Source organism: Leptinotarsa decemlineata, unplaced genomic scaffold, assembly GCF_025532065.1.
Source record: "Leptinotarsa decemlineata unplaced genomic scaffold, Ldec_3_MD MMD2_tig00026299_RagTag_RagTag, whole genome shotgun sequence".
In the NCBI taxonomy this organism is placed as follows: Eukaryota; Metazoa; Arthropoda; class Insecta; order Coleoptera; family Chrysomelidae; genus Leptinotarsa; species Leptinotarsa decemlineata.
Genome location: NW_027412676.1, coordinates 542,251 through 563,877, shown reverse-complemented (window position 1 = coordinate 563,877; position 21,627 = coordinate 542,251). Strand labels below are relative to the sequence as shown.

Sequence of the window (21,627 nt, the reverse complement as noted above, 5' to 3'; positions counted from 1 at the left end):
CAGAACCAAAAGAGCTGCATTGGATATCTTTACATCATTGAATAGGTCTCTAAAATCCACAACTTTGCCACGATTTAACCGACACTCTATCTTTTATCGTTTAAGAGATCCCCATGTACAGAAACGAATTTGAATAGCCCTGTATATTCAAGTAATAGTTTACTGTAAGAAAACTACTGTACAGTGAAATACGTGTTACGATTTCATGAGCTGTCTAGTGAAGTGTTACTTGAATAAGTTATAGAATTTCATCAAGTATCGACCAATTCCATCACATAATCAGGTTTTCTTACTCTGGAATTATCAATATGTAATATTTATCAATTCATTCACCAGTTTTCACATAATGTCACTAGTTAATAGCTATTTATTCTACCTGTATGTATTTATTTTCAACTTCTTTCACTAAATAAGAAAGGAATATATCTGCCCATTCCAAGTAGTTGAATCTAGACTAGAATTGATTATCTGATCAGAACGTAGATCATAGGAATGTTTTCAAAACATAAAATTTTTAATATTAGTTGAGGAGTAGTTAAGTGGGAAAGTTATTGTATAGCGAAATACGTGTGACGGTTTTATGGAAACCAAAATGAATTTCATGAGTAACTTTTATGATAACTGATAACAATTTTTTGGAGAGGTATCTTTCAAAATAATAAAGTAATGAATAGAAGAAAAGGAAATGTTTGTCCCTAACATTTTGGACGAAAAAAAAATTACAAATCATCCACTAATAATCACCACATCTTAAAATTATTGTAACCATTCTACTCATTTCATTTATATACGTGTGATGCGGGTATGCTCTGAAAGATTGAACAGTTGAAAGTGCTCCGTTTTGGAAACAACTGAGCTTGAAATGAAAAGGGCATTTTTGTAACTCGAAAAAAAATGTCTTTAAAAGCTCTAAAACTAACAATGATACACAAAATATAGATATATTATGTATTCACTTATCCTGCAATTAATAGTTTCTTAAAGAAAATACAATTTTGTGTAGAATCACAAAAAAGTAATTTCCATTTCTACAACATTTTTTTTCAAAACTAGGCACTTCAACCAGTGAAACTTCCAGATCACATCTCAAATATACAAATTAAGTGAATTATGAGGTACTAACGATCATTTTCAATTGGTTTGGTAGATTTTGGAGCTGAAAAAATCGGGACCAACATTATTGAATGGTTTTATTTAGCTTGCCCTGTTTATTTCTTGTGTCAAATTTAGTAGTTGAAGTTTAATCCTCTTTCTGTTGACAGACTGATCTAATATTTGATACACACATTTAGTTTTCATGACAATGCAATATAATAAATTCTGTATCATTGTTAATCCAAGATGGCCGCAGCTACAAAATGGCGAAGAACATATTTTTTCACAACTACCTCAATATGGGTATCAAATAACAGGGCTTGACTATAAAATAGTAGTGCACTTTGAAAAAGATGCAAATTGAAGATGGCAGCAGCTACAAAATGAAAGATTACATATTCAGTGTCACTGTTTTTTGAATTTGAGGTTTAACCATCATGGCTTGCTGTCCGGTGACTAACTTTGAGGATTCGTAAAGCGTGTTTATGCCTTGTCAGGTAATCAGTTGTATTGGTATCTGTATTTGTACCTGCACTTGTACCTGCACTTGTACCTGTACTTGTTCCTGTACTTGAACCTGGAACAATAACCAGATTACATATTATTTCATTTCAACCTCAATTTGGGTTATCAAATGACAGGGCTTGACTGGTACTAGTAGTACACTATGAAGAAGATGCAAATCCAATATAATTTATACTAAAAACTCAGAATCGAGATACAAGCATGAATCTCCCACCCAAGTGGAATAAAATTCTTGTGTTGAACGGTATCAATAAAAAATAATAATGATGTAGATAATGTACTGAAAACTAAAAAATTATTCGAAGGGTCCTAGTTATCATCATACCACTCTCCTCAGCATGATATAAAATAATTAAATCGTTGGGCGTAGTATTTACATATTTACTCATATTACGCTACGCCCAAAGATTATATTATTTTTTCATCTGATCAATACGGTAGATTGTTGAGTTTTTTAGTTTTCAGTACATTATCTACATCTTTATTTTTATTTCGTGTTTGGAACTGGAAAATCTCGTATAAGCAAAAATGAAAGATTTTTTCGAGTAGGTAGGTACATGGAAAAATTCCTACGATTTTCTTTTGAAAAATTCGTTTCTTGGTTATTTTACGTTGAAACATTTATTTTCGGCTATTTGTATTGAAACTGCAGACACCGTTAGCCGATTATTCTTTTTTTATAAGCTTCATTTTTTATGAGAAATATTTTTCCAGTAAAACATTGATTTTTTAAGTCTTTCGCGAAAATTCGCGTGAAGGGACAGCATTTTTCCCCAGGGTAGGAGCAACTTCAGAGTCAACTTCAAAGTAGACGGTGATTAAAACCTATATCTATTTTTTTCATGAAAATCGGTGATGTTTGGCAAAATTAGACAATATCGCTGTATTTTATCTTCAACAATTGGACTATAATTCCTAACGAAACACGAGTACGGCAGGTTTGGCAATCATTAAGTAGCATGCACACTTCAGCTTTAATTAGCCTGTATCATTTATCATCGCTAAGCAAGCAAAATGACTGCAACGGAGTAGTTGGAGTTTCCTTCCAGTCAGGGGGTCTTTCAGCTCTCAAGAACATAATCACCGTGTTTGTTCTTGACATCGTCACCCCTTCTAAGGCTTCGTATCAATTCAAAAGGAATATGTCCAGGATGAAACCGGATGTCCCACATCCGCTAAATTGGGCTTGCGAAATGTATGGGTTTATATATCAATTTCTCTCACAAGTTTTTTTGACATGGAAGTTCTGAGCATGTTGGAAATATAAACTGAATATCAGATAAGGTTAAATTGAAATGGTTACATTTTTAGGAGGGATCACTAATTATTCGGAAACATTTTTTGGTTTGTCACTCTTCTACCATCAAACAGGAAATGTGAGAAACTTCCACAGAAAGGAAGATAAAAAATAACTACAAAAAAATATCTCCATCAAAATTTGGAAATCATGCTTAGAAGTTTTTTCCAGATTTGAACTCCGTTCACTGATGTTATCAAAAACTGTGGTGAGAAGGTAATGAGACAAATTTTTTATTCCGAAGCATCAAAACACACCATTGAGAATAAAAGTTGAGTCAAGTAAGTGGAATTTCATGTCAATATTTTTTCATATTACGATGTGTGGGGTTCCTATGACTGATATCTGATATAAGAAATCTGATATAAGATATAAGAAATGTTTCTAGATACAAACTGAATGAAAAATGTGATGTTCCTATGTCTATGCTTGATCTACATATTTTTATAAAGAATTTTACCTGTAGTTTTTTTTCTTTCCATTGGAAGTTTCTCACATTTTTTGTTCTTTGATAAAAAAGTAAATCGACCAAATCTTTTTTCCCCAGAAGATTCTGTTATTTTCGAAAAATCAAAAATATGGAAACGGGATTTTTTCTCACTCCCAAAAAAAATACAAAAAAATCGATACAAACTATTTTGAAATATGCAGATCATTCTTAGAAAAAATCTCTAGTAGTACATGGGCTGAAAAGTCCCGGACCTAAGGAAAAAATTCATTTTTTTGTTCAAAATAGGCTATATTTATCTTTGGCTATCTTTATTGGCTATCTTTATTTTAAAAATAACAAAAGTAGTGACACTCTCAGCACAATAACTCACAAACTCATGAGTAGAATATCATAAAATTTCAACAGCTTTCTTTTGAAGGTTAGGATTAACTGAAAAAGCGGTGAATGCAATAAGACTAGCGCCATATATACCGGGTGTCAACGAATCTATTAGACAAGTCATAATTTCTAGACTATTAGGAGAATTGAAATGAGATTTGGTATAGTTGAATGGTATGTGGAGAGGAATGTTTTCACATATTTTTCACTTTCCGGTCACTTCCGGTTTCAGCGGAAATGGCTCCGGTTCTGAATTTTTAAATGGAACACCCTGTATATTGTAACATTTTTGGATTTCTGAGACAATTCTGGATCAGAAACTGACATTTCCGGAAGTTTTTCAGCCTACTTGATTTTTTCAGAGTCACTTTTAAAATTGCATCTAGGTGGCCATGATCGGACGTAAACTAATCTATGGACCTCAGGTGATATCAGAAAATTGCAATAGCGGAGTTTTAGTGACTAGTGTGTTGAATATGAATGAGACAAGTTTACAAAATAACATTTTCGTGTCTAACTATTATTTTTCAAATGGCGACCATTTTTTGACAAGCAATTTCCGAAAAAAGGATTTTTTGACGAATCTAACGTTACTAATTTATTTGCAATTGGATCAACAAATTTAACAAATTTAACTTATAATTTCAGCGATGCACTTAGATTTTTGCGAGTTCTTGAAAATTCCACTATAGTAAATTTTCAAAGTGCATCCCTCCTTGTTCAAGACACATTTCAGCTCGTTCAATTGTTTCTCTCAACACGTTTTGTAACATTTGAGGCGATATACTTCTAAATGCCTGTTGAATCCTTTCTTCTAAGATTTCGAGAGTGGCTGGGGCTGTTGCATAGTAGACCCTTTCTTTTACATATCCCCAAATGAAGAAATCTAACACAGTCAGATCCGGTGAGCGGGCAGGCCACCGTACTGGACCGTTGGTTGCAATAACTCTTTTATTAAAATGGTCTATTAAAAAATCAAGTACGTCTCTGCTATTATGGGGTGGTGCTCCATCTTGCTGGAAGTAAATTTGCCGTAAAACTTCTAAAGGCATATCATTAAGATGATCCTCGATTTCATTTTGAAGAAAGAAAAGTATCTAACCCCTGTTAACTGACCTTGAAACAATATTGGACCAATTATTCTGTTTCCAACGATACCAGCCCAGACATTGACGCCAAACCTTTCTTGAAAATTGCCCTCTCTCATTGCATGTTTATTTTGTTGGGCCCAGTACCGACAATTCTGCTTATTAAACATGCCATTATTTGTAAACCGTGATTCGTCGGAAAATAGAATGAAGTTGATAAAATTTGGGTTAACTCTATGATTTTGAAGCAACCAATTACAAAATACTACTCTTCTATTGCCGTCGTCAGCATACAAATGTTGATGTAACTGATATTTAAATGCTCGATATCCGTGCTTTTTCAGTATTTTTCTTGCTGATTCGTGACTTATCTGCATTTCTCTACTAATTTCTCTTAAAGAAACCGTTTTGTCAACTTCTACCATAGCAAGAACGTTAATCTCAGTCTCCTCATTTATGACAAACCTCTGTTCTGCGTCTCGATTTCCCTCTTTCCTAAAACGACTCTCAACATAGGGAAAATACTGATGAGATGGGTGTTGCCGATTGGGATATCTCTGAGCATACAACTCAGCAGCTTTCCTTGAATTTCTGTGGCATTCTCCAAACAATAACAACATATCCACTTTTTCACTTTGAGTATACATTATTTCGACGAAAAATTAAACTAAAATTAACGAAAATCAAGAGAAACTTCTACTTTCTGCTCATAAAGCTTATGTCACTGTCATAACCTAGGTGAGCGTTTTGTTCTCCAAAGTGGACTTGATGGAAATAACCGCAAAATATTATGCATCATTCCTATCCATGGCACCCTTGACAAAAGTAAATGAATTTGTATCGAGTATTTTCCTCAGTAATATTTAATTTATGTTCTTATTTGTAATCCAATCGCAAATAAATTAGTATCGTTAGATTTGTCAAAAAATCCTTTTTTCGGAAAGTGCTTGTCAAAAAATGGTCGCCATTTGAAAAATAATAGTTAGACACGAAAATGTTATTTTGTAAACTTGTCTCATTCATATTCAACACACTAGTCACTAAAACTCCGCTATTGCAATTTTCTGATATCACCTGAGGTCCATAGATTAGTTTACGTCCGATCATGGCCACCTAGATGCAATTTTAAAAGTGACTCTGAAAAAATCAAGTAGGCTGAAAAACTTCCGGAAATGTCAGTTTCTGATCCAGAATTGTCTCAGAAAACCAAAAATGTTACAATATACAGGGTGTTCCATTTAAAAATTCAGAACCGGAGCCATTTCCGCTGAAATCGGAAGTGACCGGAAAGTGAAAAATATGTGAAAACTCTCCTCTCCACATACCATTTATCTGTACCAAATCTCGTTTTGATACACCTAATAGTCTAGAAGTTATGACTTGTCTAATAGATTCGTTGACACCCGGTATATAACACACATATAATAACAACTTTCGCGAAGAAAGCTTCCGTTCCCTCGGCGATGAGAATAACTGATACACGTCCACCCACTCCGACGAGGGGACGGAAACTCTCTTTTCCCTCTCTAGTATTCTTTCTCTCTTCTTCTGAATGTGTTACACCATTTTTTGTATAAAGATAGGGAAATGAAAACCAAAAGCATTTTTTCCAAAAACTATTCTCTGCTTGGGTTGGGCTACCTATCGGGCGCGTCCCCAGGTACGGGAAGCCAATGTGACCTTACGGACGTGGTTGCCAACTCCTCGTCAGTGGCAGAAATAAGTAGGGTGAGGGGAACTAAAAGCCCCCAAAAGCCCTGCCGCGGACCAGCCTACCCAAGCTAAGGTGTAAGGAATCGTGCCGACAGCTGAATGGCCGCAGGGTGATATGCGGTTACGAACGATCCCATTGTAATTAGCCTTCCTCTGGTAATGCGGGGCTCTGACAAAGGCGACAAACCCTTCCCTTGCTACTCGTGGGAACACACATGAACACAGACACACAAACAAAACAAACAAAACAAGATAAAAAACAACAAATCCCGAGGCTGGACAGCAATGCTCACCTCAATCTAGGGCGGGGGCTGGGGATGAACAGAAATGTTCAACCCAAGCTACCGCTCAGAATGAGGCTGGACATAGCAGACCACCTTGCGATGTAACGCAAAAGCCAAAGCGTAAGCGTATTAGCGGCGCCGAGGCCAAGAGGAGAAAGAGAGCAAAAGAGGCAGGAGTGGCAGCAACTATGAGTGTACCTTTCCCCTCTCCCACTTCATCTACAACAACAAGGGCACCTCTTGCGACGGGCGCCAAGAGCTCCGCCTTGAAAAAAGGCAAGAAACCGGTTGGCATTACAGGAAAGCGCCCTCACGCGAGTACCTCCACGGAGGGAACCCCAAAAAGGTTGAAGAAGCGACAGTAATGTCGCTGCACCTTCCAAAACCTTCGTGGAGGCCTCCTTGAGACACCACAAGGTAGCCATCACAGATGAGACTAACCCGTACGGTAAGGTTACCGCAGAACGAGAGAGTCTCATCAAAAAACAACTGTTGGAGGATCTGGACAAGATCATCTTTTCCGCCTCCAGCAACAATAGCAAACCTCCCACATTCAAGTCGTGGACATACTCTGGTGAAATCATCAGAGAGGTCTGCGATGACGACGTAACGCTAGAGTGGCTTAAGAAAGCCGCAATGGGAGGAGGCATCACTTGCGGTCGTCAGTGTGGATAAGCTCCCAAAGCTCACCAAAGCCTCTTTCTGGATCCTGGAGGACGTCCACAAGACGACATCCGGTGAAAAGGAGAGGGTGCTGGGTCGGCTGAAGGCACAGAACCCTGACCTGACGGTAGCAAGATGGTGCACTTTCCATCATGAGGTTAAGATGAACCCACAAGGACACCACTTCGTCTTCGGGATCGGAGACGATGATATAGCTGTCCTAAAGAAGAAGTCGATGAGGTTAAACTACGCGTTTACCTCACTGACTATTAGGGTAACGAAGAAAGAAGCAGAGCGTACCTCTGAAGACCCTAGGTCCTTGGAAGTTGAGCCACCTGAAGTGGATATTGATCCCAAGACCACCATGGGTCCCGAAAAGGAAGTCAAAGCATCTGAACAGATGACAGTCGATGACCTGACGGAGGAGGCACCCAAAAACAGCGAGGCCACCTTCCCCTAGCGGGGGAGCAGATGGACCTTTAAAGGTAACTTTGAATCCAACAACTGTCTCATGGGCAAGGACGTTGAAGAAGAAGGTAAAATAATACAATGCAACCTCCAACACAGAAAGGCCCCAACGGCAACACTATGTCGCCACCTTGATGTATTGGAGGAAGCAATAGCTTTGATCCAGGAGCCCTGGATATTCAAAACCAAAATTACTTGTTTCATTAGCCTAACTGGTCTAATTTTCAGCTTAACAAACAACCAGCAACCTAGGACGGCTTTCTACGTTTCAGCACCTATTTCAGCACTATTCAGCACCTCAGGCCTCACAGCGGTTTGAGTTGAATGTCCAGTTGGAAAAGGCAAATATATGGCGTTGATAATCGCATCGGTGTACCTTCCTTCAGATGCAGCCACCCTACCACCAACCAGAGAAATGGAGGTACTAGTGAATCACTGCGTCAACCAGATAGTGGAGCTCATATTGGGTTACGACTCAAACTCTCACCACTTGAGCTGGGGCAGCAAGGATATCAACGATCGAGGTAAGTCACTATATGAATATATAATACAGAAAGATCTAACAATCTTGAACAGAGGCATGAAGCCAATATTTATTAACGCCCGTAGCCAAACATTAATAGATTCACGCTTACGACATCCAAAATATCAAAAAAAATCCAAGACTGGCAAATCTCGGACCATATTTCTACGTCAGACCACCGCTAGCTGATCTATACGGTAAGCCAGAATCTCAGGACCACTGTAAAATCCGGTGACCCGAAGAGAACGGATGTAGCTCTCTCCAATCAACTCTCAAGAGGAGCTCTGCGGGAAACAGAGGTCCTGACTCCTGGCAAGAAGAACTGAAGAACTGGAAAGGTACACGATATCTATCCACAACAAAACAGACATTGCCTATAAGGAATTCTGTTCCATGAGGATGGTTCAAACACATGGCACAACCAACACATGGTGGTGCCCTGAACTGGAACACCTCAGAAAGACAGCGAGAACGACTTCAACAAGGCAAAACGTACAAGACTCGAAGAGGACTGGGGTATATATCAAGCCAACCTCAGAGAGTTCAAAAAAGTATGCAGACGAAAGCAAAGAGAAGCCTGGAGAGCCTATTGTGAGGCAGTCTAAGACTTCCCACTAGCTTCTAGGCAACAGAAGGCACTCTCAAATGACCACCATAAGAGTATCGGCATCCTGACGAGGGAAAATGGAGACTAAGCCACCAACCTCCAGGAGAGTGCTGAGATTCTTATGGAAACTCACTTCCCAGGTTCTGTCTTTCCTGGAACGACGAACTGGACGGATGTACCAACAACACCCTCACAATACGACTGGCAATATGCTAGTACAGTAATTGATGAGGACAAAATAAGATGGGCTATATCGGGCTTTTCCCCTTCCAAGTCACCAGGACCTGACGGTATAAGACCAGTGGGGACTGGACACTCTCATCCGCACCCGGTTGGAATATTCAGAGCCTCTATAGCTCTGAGGTATATTCTCAGTGAGTGGGGAGAAGTAAGAGTAGTATTTATACCCAAACCAGGTAGGATGGACTACACCCTACCAAAAGCATTCCGACCAATTAGTCTCACATCGTTTTTCTTGAAAACCATGGGGAGGCTATGTGAGCGGTACATAAAAGATGAAGTACTTGTTCACAACCCACTTCATCCAAATCAGCATGCATATACTTCAGGAAGGTCTACTGATTCGGCCCTTCACCATGTGGATATCAGAATCGAGAGATCATTGGAGAACAAAAAATCCACCCTGGTTATATTCATAGATATCGAGGGAGCGTTTGATAAAACAACCTTTCCAACAATTACCCAGCAACTACACTTCAGGAATGTACCCCTGGTAGTAGGAGAATGGATACTCCAGATGCTCTCTAGTAGAGCAATGAGTATTGATGTAGAAGACATCACAGTGAAAGGACTGGTCATGAGGGGATGTCCACAGGGAGGGGTCTTATCACCCCTTCTCTGGAACATTCTGGATACCCTAATTATTCACCTTAAGAAAAATGGATTCTACACAATTGCATACGCAGATGACATAGTTATCTTGCAGACCGGCAAATTTGTAAACATACTGTGTGATATATAGGATGAGCTCAAATTATTAGAAACATGGTGTAAGGGACACTCACTGTCGATCAATTTCAAGAAGACTGAGATGGCCCTTCCCACCAGGAAAAAAATTTAACGGGCCTAACACCGCCCGAAATCTTCAAAAGCATACTAAACTTCTCTGAAGAGATGAAATACCTTGGTACTATCCTCGACAAGAAGCTAACATGGAACTTTCATCTACAGAGTAGAGCAAAAAGAGCATACGTGGCTTATGAGCAATGTCGAAGGACAGTGGGACGCGCATCTTCCACCCCGTGTGGTCACCTAGATCTACATTGCAATAATAAGACCTATGTTAACGTATGGAACCATTGCATGGGGACCGAAAGTTCTACAAGCATCGGCCATCCAAAAATTATATCAAATACAGCGACTGGCTTGTTCAAACATCACAGGAGCCATAAGAACAACACCAACCGCGGCAATGGAATTATTCTTGGGTCTGACCCCTCTGGATCTGTACATTAAGGAGCTTGCGTTAATGGCCATGGTACGATTGCGCACGGCTGGTGTAAACCTGTAATGTAAATGTAAAGTAGGAATGGGTCAATTGAGACTGGGCCTATGGCGGGAAGCGCTTACTGCGCAACCTCTGCTGCAGGCAACAAGTGATGCAATTGAACCCAGGTTTGTGTTTAATAAACCCTACAAAATACAAATTAAGTACTGAGTCAGATGCTACAAATGCAATACGGATTTATACAGACGGCTCAAAAATCAAAGAAGGCTCAGGATGTGCAGAATACTCCAGATCACTAAGCCTAAGGATCAAGTGGGGATTGGGAAGAAATACCAGCGTGGTCTAAACAGAACTGGCTGGTATCTCAATCGCCACAAAATAAATAACCAAGAAAAGAATTTCTGGCAAAAACATAACAATCTGCACTGATAGCAGACAAGCACTATTAGCCTTGAACAGACAGCGTGTTACCTCAGGACTAGTACTAGAGTGCCACCAAGATTTAGCCAAAGCCTCGGTAGATAATAACATTATCCTGAGGTGGGTTGAAGGGCAAGACAGGAGTAAAAGTTATCGCATTGCCGACTCTTTACCCAAGGAAGCAGCTGGACTAAGAATTTCAGGACCCAGTGGCACCCACGGTCTGATGACTTCAACAATTGTGGAACTAGTCAAATGTGGAACTGTCAACCACGGAAACACCTCCATAATATGGGGCTAGTGGACACACCTCTATGCAGGATGTGTGAACAGGAAGATGAGAATGTCAGGCATGTCCTGTGCGAGTGCCCGGAGTTATGATTAGTAAGAGAGGATGTGTTCGGGGAGTCTTGTCCTACACCTGCCAATATAAAGAAGATGTCTCCCAGCGACCTGTCCACCTTCCTGGAAAGGACAGGATGGACGATGACCTTGGAGGACAACTCCTCGGGAGGATGTACAATGGGTCACATGTGGCCTAAGTGCGTGGGCTTATACTCACCCTCCCTACTCTACAGATACAGAGAGAAGTACCGACCCTCGACGCGTATTTCTCCCATTAAGTTGGCATAATCAGAATATGAGTTTCAAGTCATCTTTTGATGATAATAACTTGGCTATCCAAACACACGTCATTACTTTTGCTCTGATGTTTTTATCAGATCCATTTCATGCCCGAAGTTTCCATTCTACCTATCAAAACAACATGACATATGTTTCCAACTTTCCAATATCACCACACATTTTGAACAATTGAAATATTTACTCTCACCCTCATTTTGATTATTAGTTTTTGTTCAGATCATATTCATGAAACAACTTCTTTCATGTAAAAGTTTGGAGTAATCAAATATAGAGGACTGAAAAGTAAACATTTTTTTCATCAATATGCGTCATTGAATAATAAAACTTTTTCTGCTTCAGTTAACTCGTGTGATCATTTCTCGCTGAACGGTTTTTTAATAAGTTCATCGAAAATTTTGATCCAAGTATCGACCATATGAAAATGATATCGACTAATTTTCAGTTGAAAATAAATTTCTTGATTGTTGATCAACTGGCGGTCATTATTGAAAGAGCTGATAAATTGTATACTGAGTTGAGTCTCTGACAAATATAAATTGTAGTACGGTATGGAAAGTCATTGAAAACCGTAATATTTCGTCAAAATGAAGATCCGTTGCATGCAAAGCAATAAACGAAATATATGCGGTGGGTTCAAAAACTGTGAGACATGGACTCAGTGACTCCAGATTATATTTGGAATGCAATGAAATAGATAGCATTCCACATCGGTTACGAGATTGCGGAATTTCGAATGATACATGGAAATGGTGTAAGGAAAAATTAAATAAGAAATTTAGCCAGTGTAACAATAGTGGTGATCCAAAAGACATTTTTCAAACAGTATCCAAAAATAAAAATGACGCAATTGTTTGGCAATGGATTTATTGTGGTTTATTGTATAACAACCTGGAGCAGCACAAAGATTTAACAGGGTGTGTTAACACACTAAGAAGAAGTAGGTGGTTCATGATAGAGTATAATTGTATAAGTAGGTTTTCAAAAATATTTTTTTCTTTTAGATATAGGACATATTAACACTATGTAGTTATTATATACATAAATAAAGAGATCGAAAAAAAATTGTTGTATATTCTTGAAAAAATTAAATTCACTTATTCTATTGAAAACATTTCACCCACACTTTGACACTTTCTTTCGACGCCCGTTTCTCAACCATCAGTATTTTTGTTCGAGAGTAAGAAAAGTGTTTTCACTAGATTCATCTGGGTACTTTTTCATTTATATACAAAAAACATCAACTTGCTGAGTAATAGCGTTGGGATGTATAAAATTTGTCTCGAAATTCAGTAATTATATTCGGGACAGTTACATAACATTTTTTTTCAACATTTCACATTCCATTGAGTTCTTGAGGTATATTGAAAGTATTTCTTTCTAGGTAACACTGCTAAAAAATGTATTTCAATCTAAGTTTCGTTTCACATAAGTGACACTGCGATACATCTGCTCTTTATATGAGATATTCGTTTGTGAGTCTGATATGTCTCAAGCGTCGTAGGACAAAAACAAAATGTCGTCTCGTATTCAGATTTCCATAGCCCCATGGGCCAACATCATTTTTTATATTCTCCAGTTTCGTGTCTATACTTTGTTATTCGACATTACATACACCAAGAAAAATATTTTCAGTATCGGCAAAGTAAAGAATACTAGGTAAACATGTATATTTTGAGAGATACATTTTATGGTAATTACTTCTTCCTAAATCTACCTGTTTACTCAAAATGTTTTTTATCAAGTTATCCATTTACTGTTATATAAAATGCATTGTAAAATAGTACAATGTACCGGAAAACTACTGAGTGAAACACGTATTCAGTGAAAATATTAGTGTGACAATTGTTTTATTGCCATGAATAACTTTTTTTTTCGTGGCGTACTATAATTAACATGACAATATTTCTGGTGGGAGTTCTTTGTTCCACCAATTCTTCCGAACATTTCGTTCCTCTTATTTCTGCCTTTCCAATTTTTTTTTCCTTTCATTGATTTCGAATATGTCAACACGTTTTCAGATGATGAAAATTGTAATCTCTAACATCACAAAGAAATATTGCCAAAAACGTAAAAAGAAAATTGTTTAAATAAAACAAAAACACGCTTTTAAAGAACATCGAACTGAAAAGTTAAAAATATTTTTTTCAAACAAGCCCAAAACAATAACGAACGAAAAATACTAGTATTATTGTGAAAAAAACGACGGGCGCTTGATATACAAAAAATGTGGCACAAAGCGCCCACGCTTTGTATTTTTCATTCGTTATTGTTTTAAACTTACTCAAAAAAATATTTCTAACTTTTTACTTTGATGTTCTTTGAAATCTTTTTTTAAGTTCTTTTAAGCTATATTTATTTTTCATTTTTCAGTTTCGTATGCTATAAGAGCGTGTTTTTTAGTCTTTTCAAACTATATTTATTTTCTGTAAACTTTGGGATCGATCAGCCGTATATTGGTCAGAAAAAAAGTTACCATTTATATTTTCCGATTCCGGAGAGGGAGCGTGAAAATCAGCTACCAAGCCCAAGGAAGGCAGCAGGCGCGCAAAGGAGGATAACAAATAAGGCAGCAGTCGCGCGTGCTAAAAAAAAATATTTTTTTCGAATGAAGAAATACATGTAAAGTGAGTTCGGATTATATCAGGGAAGTTACGTATAGCGCCATCTGCCTGCGAATATATCAAGCAATAATATCGATAATTCTGTCAAATACAGATCCCGAGCTTGGGAGTTACAAACAAAAAAACATACATACATCCAGGTGAAGCTAATAAAAGCGTGTTAATAAAAAATATTAGTGGATGTCAGCTTACCATAAATCGGATTTACTTGTTCGATAAAGAATTTCACATTTGCAACAATCAACACAATCACATCACATATTAATGGACTCATTTCAAATTTTCAAATTTTCAAACAAAACATTACTGCTTTAATATGCAAAAAGCGAAAAAAAAAACATCCCATTCAGAACTGTTCCCAATAGCCCAATCACTCTCCTACCAACTACGCCTTTTCCATCCAACAGAACCCTTCAGGAGAGAGATATTTCTTTTTTCACGAAGACATTTGTTATAATGATTCCACAGAGGCACTTCGTGGAATCATTATAACAAATGAAGCATTTATCACAACACCTCATACTAAGCGCTGAAGTCATCAATTCAAAGAAAGACCAAAATCCCTGGCCAGCGTATGTTAATGTGGAAGAATTCGAGCTTCTGAATCCGTGGATGATTGATGTTATTCTCGACATCAGTGACGTCAGCACTTATCGATTTTTCCTAGCCACGCATATATATTTCAGTCATCAGCCGTAGAATATACTCGGCAAATAGGTATATTCAATGTATTATATGAGTATATCTTCATTTACCACTTTTGATATTTTTTGTATGTATGGTACGTCAAGAAGAAATGACTATAGATATAGATATTGAGGTAACAGCTGAAATTCAAATGTTCAAATATAGAATACAAAATACTAGCGACCCGCCCGCCTCTGCACGGGTGAAATACTGATACAAACTAAACATATAAACGCGTGCGATCGGTGCTAATCATAAAGTGCTATAGGGCGAAGTGCGGCCTTCGACGCGCTATTTATAGGCATGCGGTGCCTTCCCCACGGCCGGTACTGCCACAACCACTATGTCCCTACATTTTTAATCTGTAATATCTTCAAAAATATTTATTCAAATTACATGCTGTAAAAGGTCATATTGATGCATAATGTATTTGAGGTACTTAATTAAATAAGAATTATTGCTATATTGCTTAAAATCCCTTCGTAAAAAAGTAAAGAATAAAAAATATTTATTGTGCGTTATCCCTGAGAGATAGAAATATGCCATCACGTACTTTTTCGTGGACCTTTTTAAGGTATACAATACTATAGAACATTATTTTAAACTCGTGTGTTCATTCACGACATCATATCACAGAACTCTGAAATCATCAGTGTTTCTCTATTATATTATCCATTGAATCAATTTATCAATTTGAAAAATCCGCATCAAAATCCGTTGAATAGTTTTGAAGATACATGAGGACGGACAGCGGGAAACGACTTTGTTTTGTCCTACCTAGTGACACAGTGATATTAACACACATCGGAAAAGTCTTGGGATATTTTTAAAAATGGCAATAATTTTTTTTTAGATCGCTTTAGGGAAAAAAAGTTGACGGGTGATTATTAAACGAATGTAACTTACAACAAAATTTATTAAATGGTCAAAAATACTGAGTGCGCATATAAGCAAAACTAAAAAAAAAATATGGCTCTTCTTTGGCACCCCGAAAAAAAATCATAATACAAAAAAAATTGGAATCAGTACAAAGTATGGCCTCCACGCTGGTATATTACGGCCCTACATCTATCGTGCATCGACAAAATGAGATTGTCAATGTCTTGTTGAGGTACATTTGCCCATTCAGCGATTAAAAGCTCTCTCAATTGAAACGTTGTGTGAATGTTCCCCATATGCGGAGTAATTCTTCGTTGAAGCATGTCCCACACATGATCGATGGGATTTAGGTCCGGTGATTGTGCTGGCCATGGCAATACATCAACTCCTTCGTTGGTGAGCCAGTCAGTCACTAGACGTGCGACATGTGGACGAGCATCATCGTGCATTAGGTGGAAGTTTTCACTAACAGCACCAGCAAACGGACGGACGATAGGTAGAAGAATGGTGTCGAGGTACTGTCGAGCTGTGAGGGGGCGATTTGGAAAAACGAGATCGGTTCTGCCGCCGATCAAGATTCCGCCCCATAGCATTACTGTACCACCTCTGTATGTGTGGACTTCCTGGACGTGTCTCAAACGTTCATTATTTCCAGGTCGTCTCCACAGTCTTACTCGACGAGAATCTGGATGAAATCCAAATCTGGATTCGTCTGTAAACAAAACTGTGGCCCAATCATTTGCATCCCAGTTTTGATGTTCTTGACACCACTCTAATCTTCTACCGCGATTGCCTCTCGACAAAGGTGGACATCTAAGTGGCCTTCTGTTGTGGAGATCTGCTTCATGCAGTCGATTTCTGACAGTATCACGACCAATGGTTACCTGGTGCGTCTGCTGCAACACGTTAACCAACTCAGGTGCTGTGATTGTCGGTTGTCTTCTTGCGGTTAAAACCAAAAATCGGTCTTGAACTGCAGTTGTAGCGCGTCCTCGCCCTGGATGTTGTTCGGCTGGACTGCCAGTTTCACGGAATCGCTACCACAATCGACTGATAACACTTTGGTAGACCTCCAAACGAAGAGCTACATCATTTTGTCGCATGCCACCTTGAAGAAGCCCTACAGCTCTATTCATCTCAGCCAATGGTAAGTGATGGCGTTCCATGTTGAAGCACAATATTTCCAGTTTAATTGCTGAGCAAGAACTGCATAGAATGTACAAACTCCACACTTTCAGATTATTCATTTTAGCCGAAAACCTACAGTTTGTAAAAAACTTGATAAAAGATTAGTTACCGTTTTTGCAGGCTTTGTTCAACCCATAGAAATCTACAGGGTGGTCGAGTGTACCAATTTAATCGAAATTAAACGACCTCATGCATTTATTATTATGATATTTAGTATGTTATAAAATATCCCTAGACTTTTCCGATGTGTGTATATGTAAATATTGTACTCAGATCTAGCTGATTGAAATGATGATTGACGATCAAAATCAATATAAAAATTATAACATTCAACGCTAACGGGCTCATAAATCTATAAAAATAAACATACAGATATATGCATTCAACTTATATTCACAATGAGTCATTTCTGAGATTGTCATTCAAAAATTCTTGATAACAATAATAGCTCTCATCTGACAGAAAGTTATATAATTCTGAATGTTTTTATCGCTTCAGATTCTTTTGACTAGAATTGGTAACTTGTAGCAAGTGATGTCTTTAAAGAAGGTCAATATTACATGTATAGACCAAGGTTTTGTCTGGTAAATACTATGTATTCGAAAATAGGAATGGAAGGTGCTGTAAGCCTATGAAGATAGGCTGACAGCTGTCCATGTAGCCCTAGTATTTGTTTCTGGGCTACAAATACTCGAGATGATCCTTCACCCGTATCCTAGACAAGTGGTTTCATGCTCATTTAAGATCAGATAATAACGTTGTTGAATACCAGAGCCAAAACACAACGCATTTATGATTCTTCAGCAGATAGCGCTGTTCCAGGCTGCCTCAGGGCTCTTCAGTACCATATAAGAGTATTTTTTTCGTCTTACAGTGAAACATCGATGTCTACCAGTGAGGATGACAGTGTTTCATCTAAGTGAAATCAATGTTTGGAATACAAACTGAGTAGAGAAAAGTATTTTTTGTATAATTCAATAGTCAAAAATGCTATTAGCCTGTTATAAACCGCTCAAAACATTCTATAAAAACTAACTTTGAAAAAATAGACTCTTTTCAACAAGAGAGTTGTATCAAGAAACTAACATGTTTGATATGCATTCACTATACACTTATTACTGCCTAATAAGAATGTTCCATAAACGAGCAGATTTCGCGAAGAATCTCGATCAAAAATGAATCAGGTCGTGAAAATTGAATTCTTCAAAACAGTCACCCAATATTCTTTTTTCTTTTATGGTCCAAGAATATTCAACATCTTACCTAAAAATATAAAAGATATATTAAATCCTTAAAACTATTCAAAAAAAAAGCAAAAAACTATGTACAGAATCACCCAGAAAAATTTTCAACTTTATATTGAAATGAATACTCACTTATAATTGTATATATTGCGTATATGAGCTCTTCACATACACCGCAAATTAACAAAAATACCACACCAAGTTTGAGAACACGGTTATACTTCAATTGAAATGTTTAAACTTATCGAGTCTCATTTAAATCGTAATTTTGATTTTTTTTTTTCTTTTTTCCATTGTTTTTTCTCCTATCTTTTTCATCCTCTTTCTATATTCATAAATAATGTAAGTAAACTGCACTTGTCATTTGAATACAATTACATAAGACATACAATTGTACAAATGGCTCATTGATTTGGACCACAAAACAGGCTACAATTTTATGATGCACTGTTTGGAACCTTTGGTGTAGGAATTAATATTACTGGAGTTTGGAACAAGATGATCACTTGGTGATCGAAACACGTGCCGAGGTGTTAAAAATAACGATTTGGTGTTGGGAAAAAACTCCAGTAATATTTATTTAGGCTACAATTGCCTAGCGTGAGTCTACTAGTGAGTCATTTTAAAACTCGCCTACAAAAGCCCTGTATATATTTTAGATATCTTGAGAATAGTGTTAATGATGACCACTGTATTCTTTTTTTTGTGATTATTCATATTATGATTGAATAAATTTGATTTGAGATTGGCAAAAAAATTGAATAACTTCTATTAGAAAATAATTTTACCAAAGAGTTCACATCGTTAAGTAGATTTAATTGGGATCGAAAGCACCAAAATATTTAGGGCTCAGGTTTTCTATAAAATTAGAAAGTGGAATCCATAAAATGAGTTGAGTTTTTTTCAAAACTCTGAATCCCCAGTAAGCTCAAATTACTCTTCATCAACAAAATGATATAGCTTTTCAACATTTTCTACTTCTTTTGGAATTTGTTTCCTCTGTTACATGATACAACTCACTCGAACTGGTCGGTATATAATCATGGAATTCTATATACTATATGAACGATATTATTTTAAACCCTGTCGATTACCTACCTGTTGTTTTCATTATTGAGGTTTGAAGTGTCAACTCGGCATATCTATTGAACACTTTCCCCACATCAGAACAAAAATATTGAATTTTTTGAAAAATATTTTTTTGGGAGGGACTTTCTTACTGTTTTCAGATGTGTAACTGTTCACAATTTGAAAAATAAACAAAGCTGAAGATTGTTATCCGAAACGTTAACCATCTGAAGGGGGCTAGGTATTCCAATTGAATATCCAATTTGTAGGCAAAATGCATTAACACAAATGACTATCTAATTGTATCTAATTGTATCTAAGTTTACAATACTCAGTAACTTTCCGGGGTGAAGTTTTCAGTTTGCCTTTTATTAAACTGATATGTTTTTCAGATTGTGGAAGGTTATACAACCAGTAAGAAAAAATATTGTCTTCTGAGACGCATTTCGCATGTCAACAGACAAGTTGCCATCAGGACATGACAGGTTCAGTCATCTCGTGATGATGAAATTGTTTCTACGAAATGCTCGTCAAGTGACAGTATTTTTATATTGGTGTAGGAGAACAGATTAATTTTGCGCCAGAGTTCTACCTATTGAACTCGGTATGTCTTTGAAAACACGCTACGTTACCCGTTTCAGAAAATTCTGAATACCAAGGACGTTCTCTCGTCAAGAAAGAACGGGAGAAACGGTATTCGTACCAAGACGAGTGAAAATTTTCTCTCAGCTCAGTCAAGACAAGACAAGAAGAGGCATTTTCTTGTCTTGTCCCGATAAGAGGCAACACTAGTAGTAACTTCTCAGGATAAACATTTCAGTTCACCCTGCGTTACATTCGAACAAATTCTGTATCGATCTTAATTCATTTATTTTTCAGATTATTGAAGGTTAAAAATGTTATGATGAAATAACACAAGGTATCATTGATATGATGCCACTATCAAGCAACTGAATGGGGTGAAAAATCGAGATTATTTACCTACTTTTATCTGACTGAATTTCAAAAATTAAAGTTTCTCAAGAACCTCCATTAAAAGTGAACTTTCACATAAAAGTTCCTATACATCTTGTCGGATGAATAATGCTGAAGGTACTATGCGGTTCCTTTTTCTGTTTCAATAAAGTAATATCTTCAATATCCCAATAGTTGAGTAATAAAAAGAAAGAGGCTAAAATCAACGGTGTTGGTGTTTTTCTATTTTCGACAAAAATCACCTAAACTGTCTACTGTTTGTTACGAATTTTGATCATGAACTACATTATGTTTCAACCACTGGACTGAAACGAAAGTAAAACACACCTGTCACACCTTACAAATGAGATATTCATGGCCTAATTTTATTTCGCACGCGAATTGTTCGGTCGTCCTGAAGGTCGAAGTAAATTTAGAAACGGCGATCAATTCGGTAATTGAAATTTCTTTCGATAATGAGTTGATATTTTCACGAATGAAAATTATGGTTGGCATTCATTAAACTCCATTATTAATAACATGCATTTTCACAAAATGAATAAATAACCAACTAATTCATATGAAATATCTCACTGACATTGATTTTTTTCGGAATATTTCTTGACGAATAATGGTTATAGTATAATACGGTTGGACAGAAACAATCGAGTATGGGTTTGAATATATCATAACCCAAAACTAGTTTTAAATATATTTAAAGGTTATTCCGCTCAATGTTTCTGTTTGTTAGTTAAGACTGAAGGTTTCGTCTAAGTATATAGTTCAACTTGCTGCGCTCTTGTGAATATACAGGGTGTCAATTTGAAAACTTCTCACCCTTAATATCTTCCTTCTAGTAAACAATATAAGGAATCGAAAAAACAGGTAAATTTCATTGTCAAGGGGGAAACTTTCAATTGTTCAATTGTTAACTGGAAGGCAGATATTAAGGGTGGGAGGTTTTCTAATTTACACCCTGTATAATATATAAGATTTATAAAAACTTCCAGAAACTATCGTTCGTCTCAACAATTTGCATTCAATAAAATTTTTATTATTAGTTGAATCATGGGAGTATTTTACTTGAAATAGCAGGGGAGCCCACGATGCAAAATGGGGATTCACTCGAGCGTCATTAAGACATATTAGGTTGAAAAGCTCAGATGATAAGAAGAAAAGTATCGACGAAGTTTTGTTATTTCGGCTTTCGTAAATCGTCAGATTATATATTTTTCGTTATCCTTGAATTATTTCTTTCAAAAAAAAATCAGCTACGCTCGAAAATGCCGAAATGACGTTAATTTTTCACAACTTTGCTGCCCTCCCCTCTCTTTACGTCACTCTCAAATTGTCAGATTACT

At 37.1% G+C, this 21,627-nt stretch overlaps 1 protein-coding gene and 1 long non-coding RNA gene across 3 annotated transcripts in view; both read right to left on the bottom strand.

Moving 5' to 3' along the window:
- LOC111512334 (uncharacterized) overlaps positions 1–21,627 on the bottom strand; it is a 236,630-nt gene that overhangs the window by 140,206 nt on the left and 74,797 nt on the right. The window lies entirely within an intron of this gene.
- Positions 1,177–20,622, bottom strand: LOC111513204 (uncharacterized). The gene is made up of 2 exons (XR_012466893.1): positions 20,294–20,622; positions 1,177–1,672 (listed from the first exon to the last, which is right to left on the bottom strand). It is a non-coding gene; the product is annotated as an uncharacterized lncRNA (long non-coding RNA).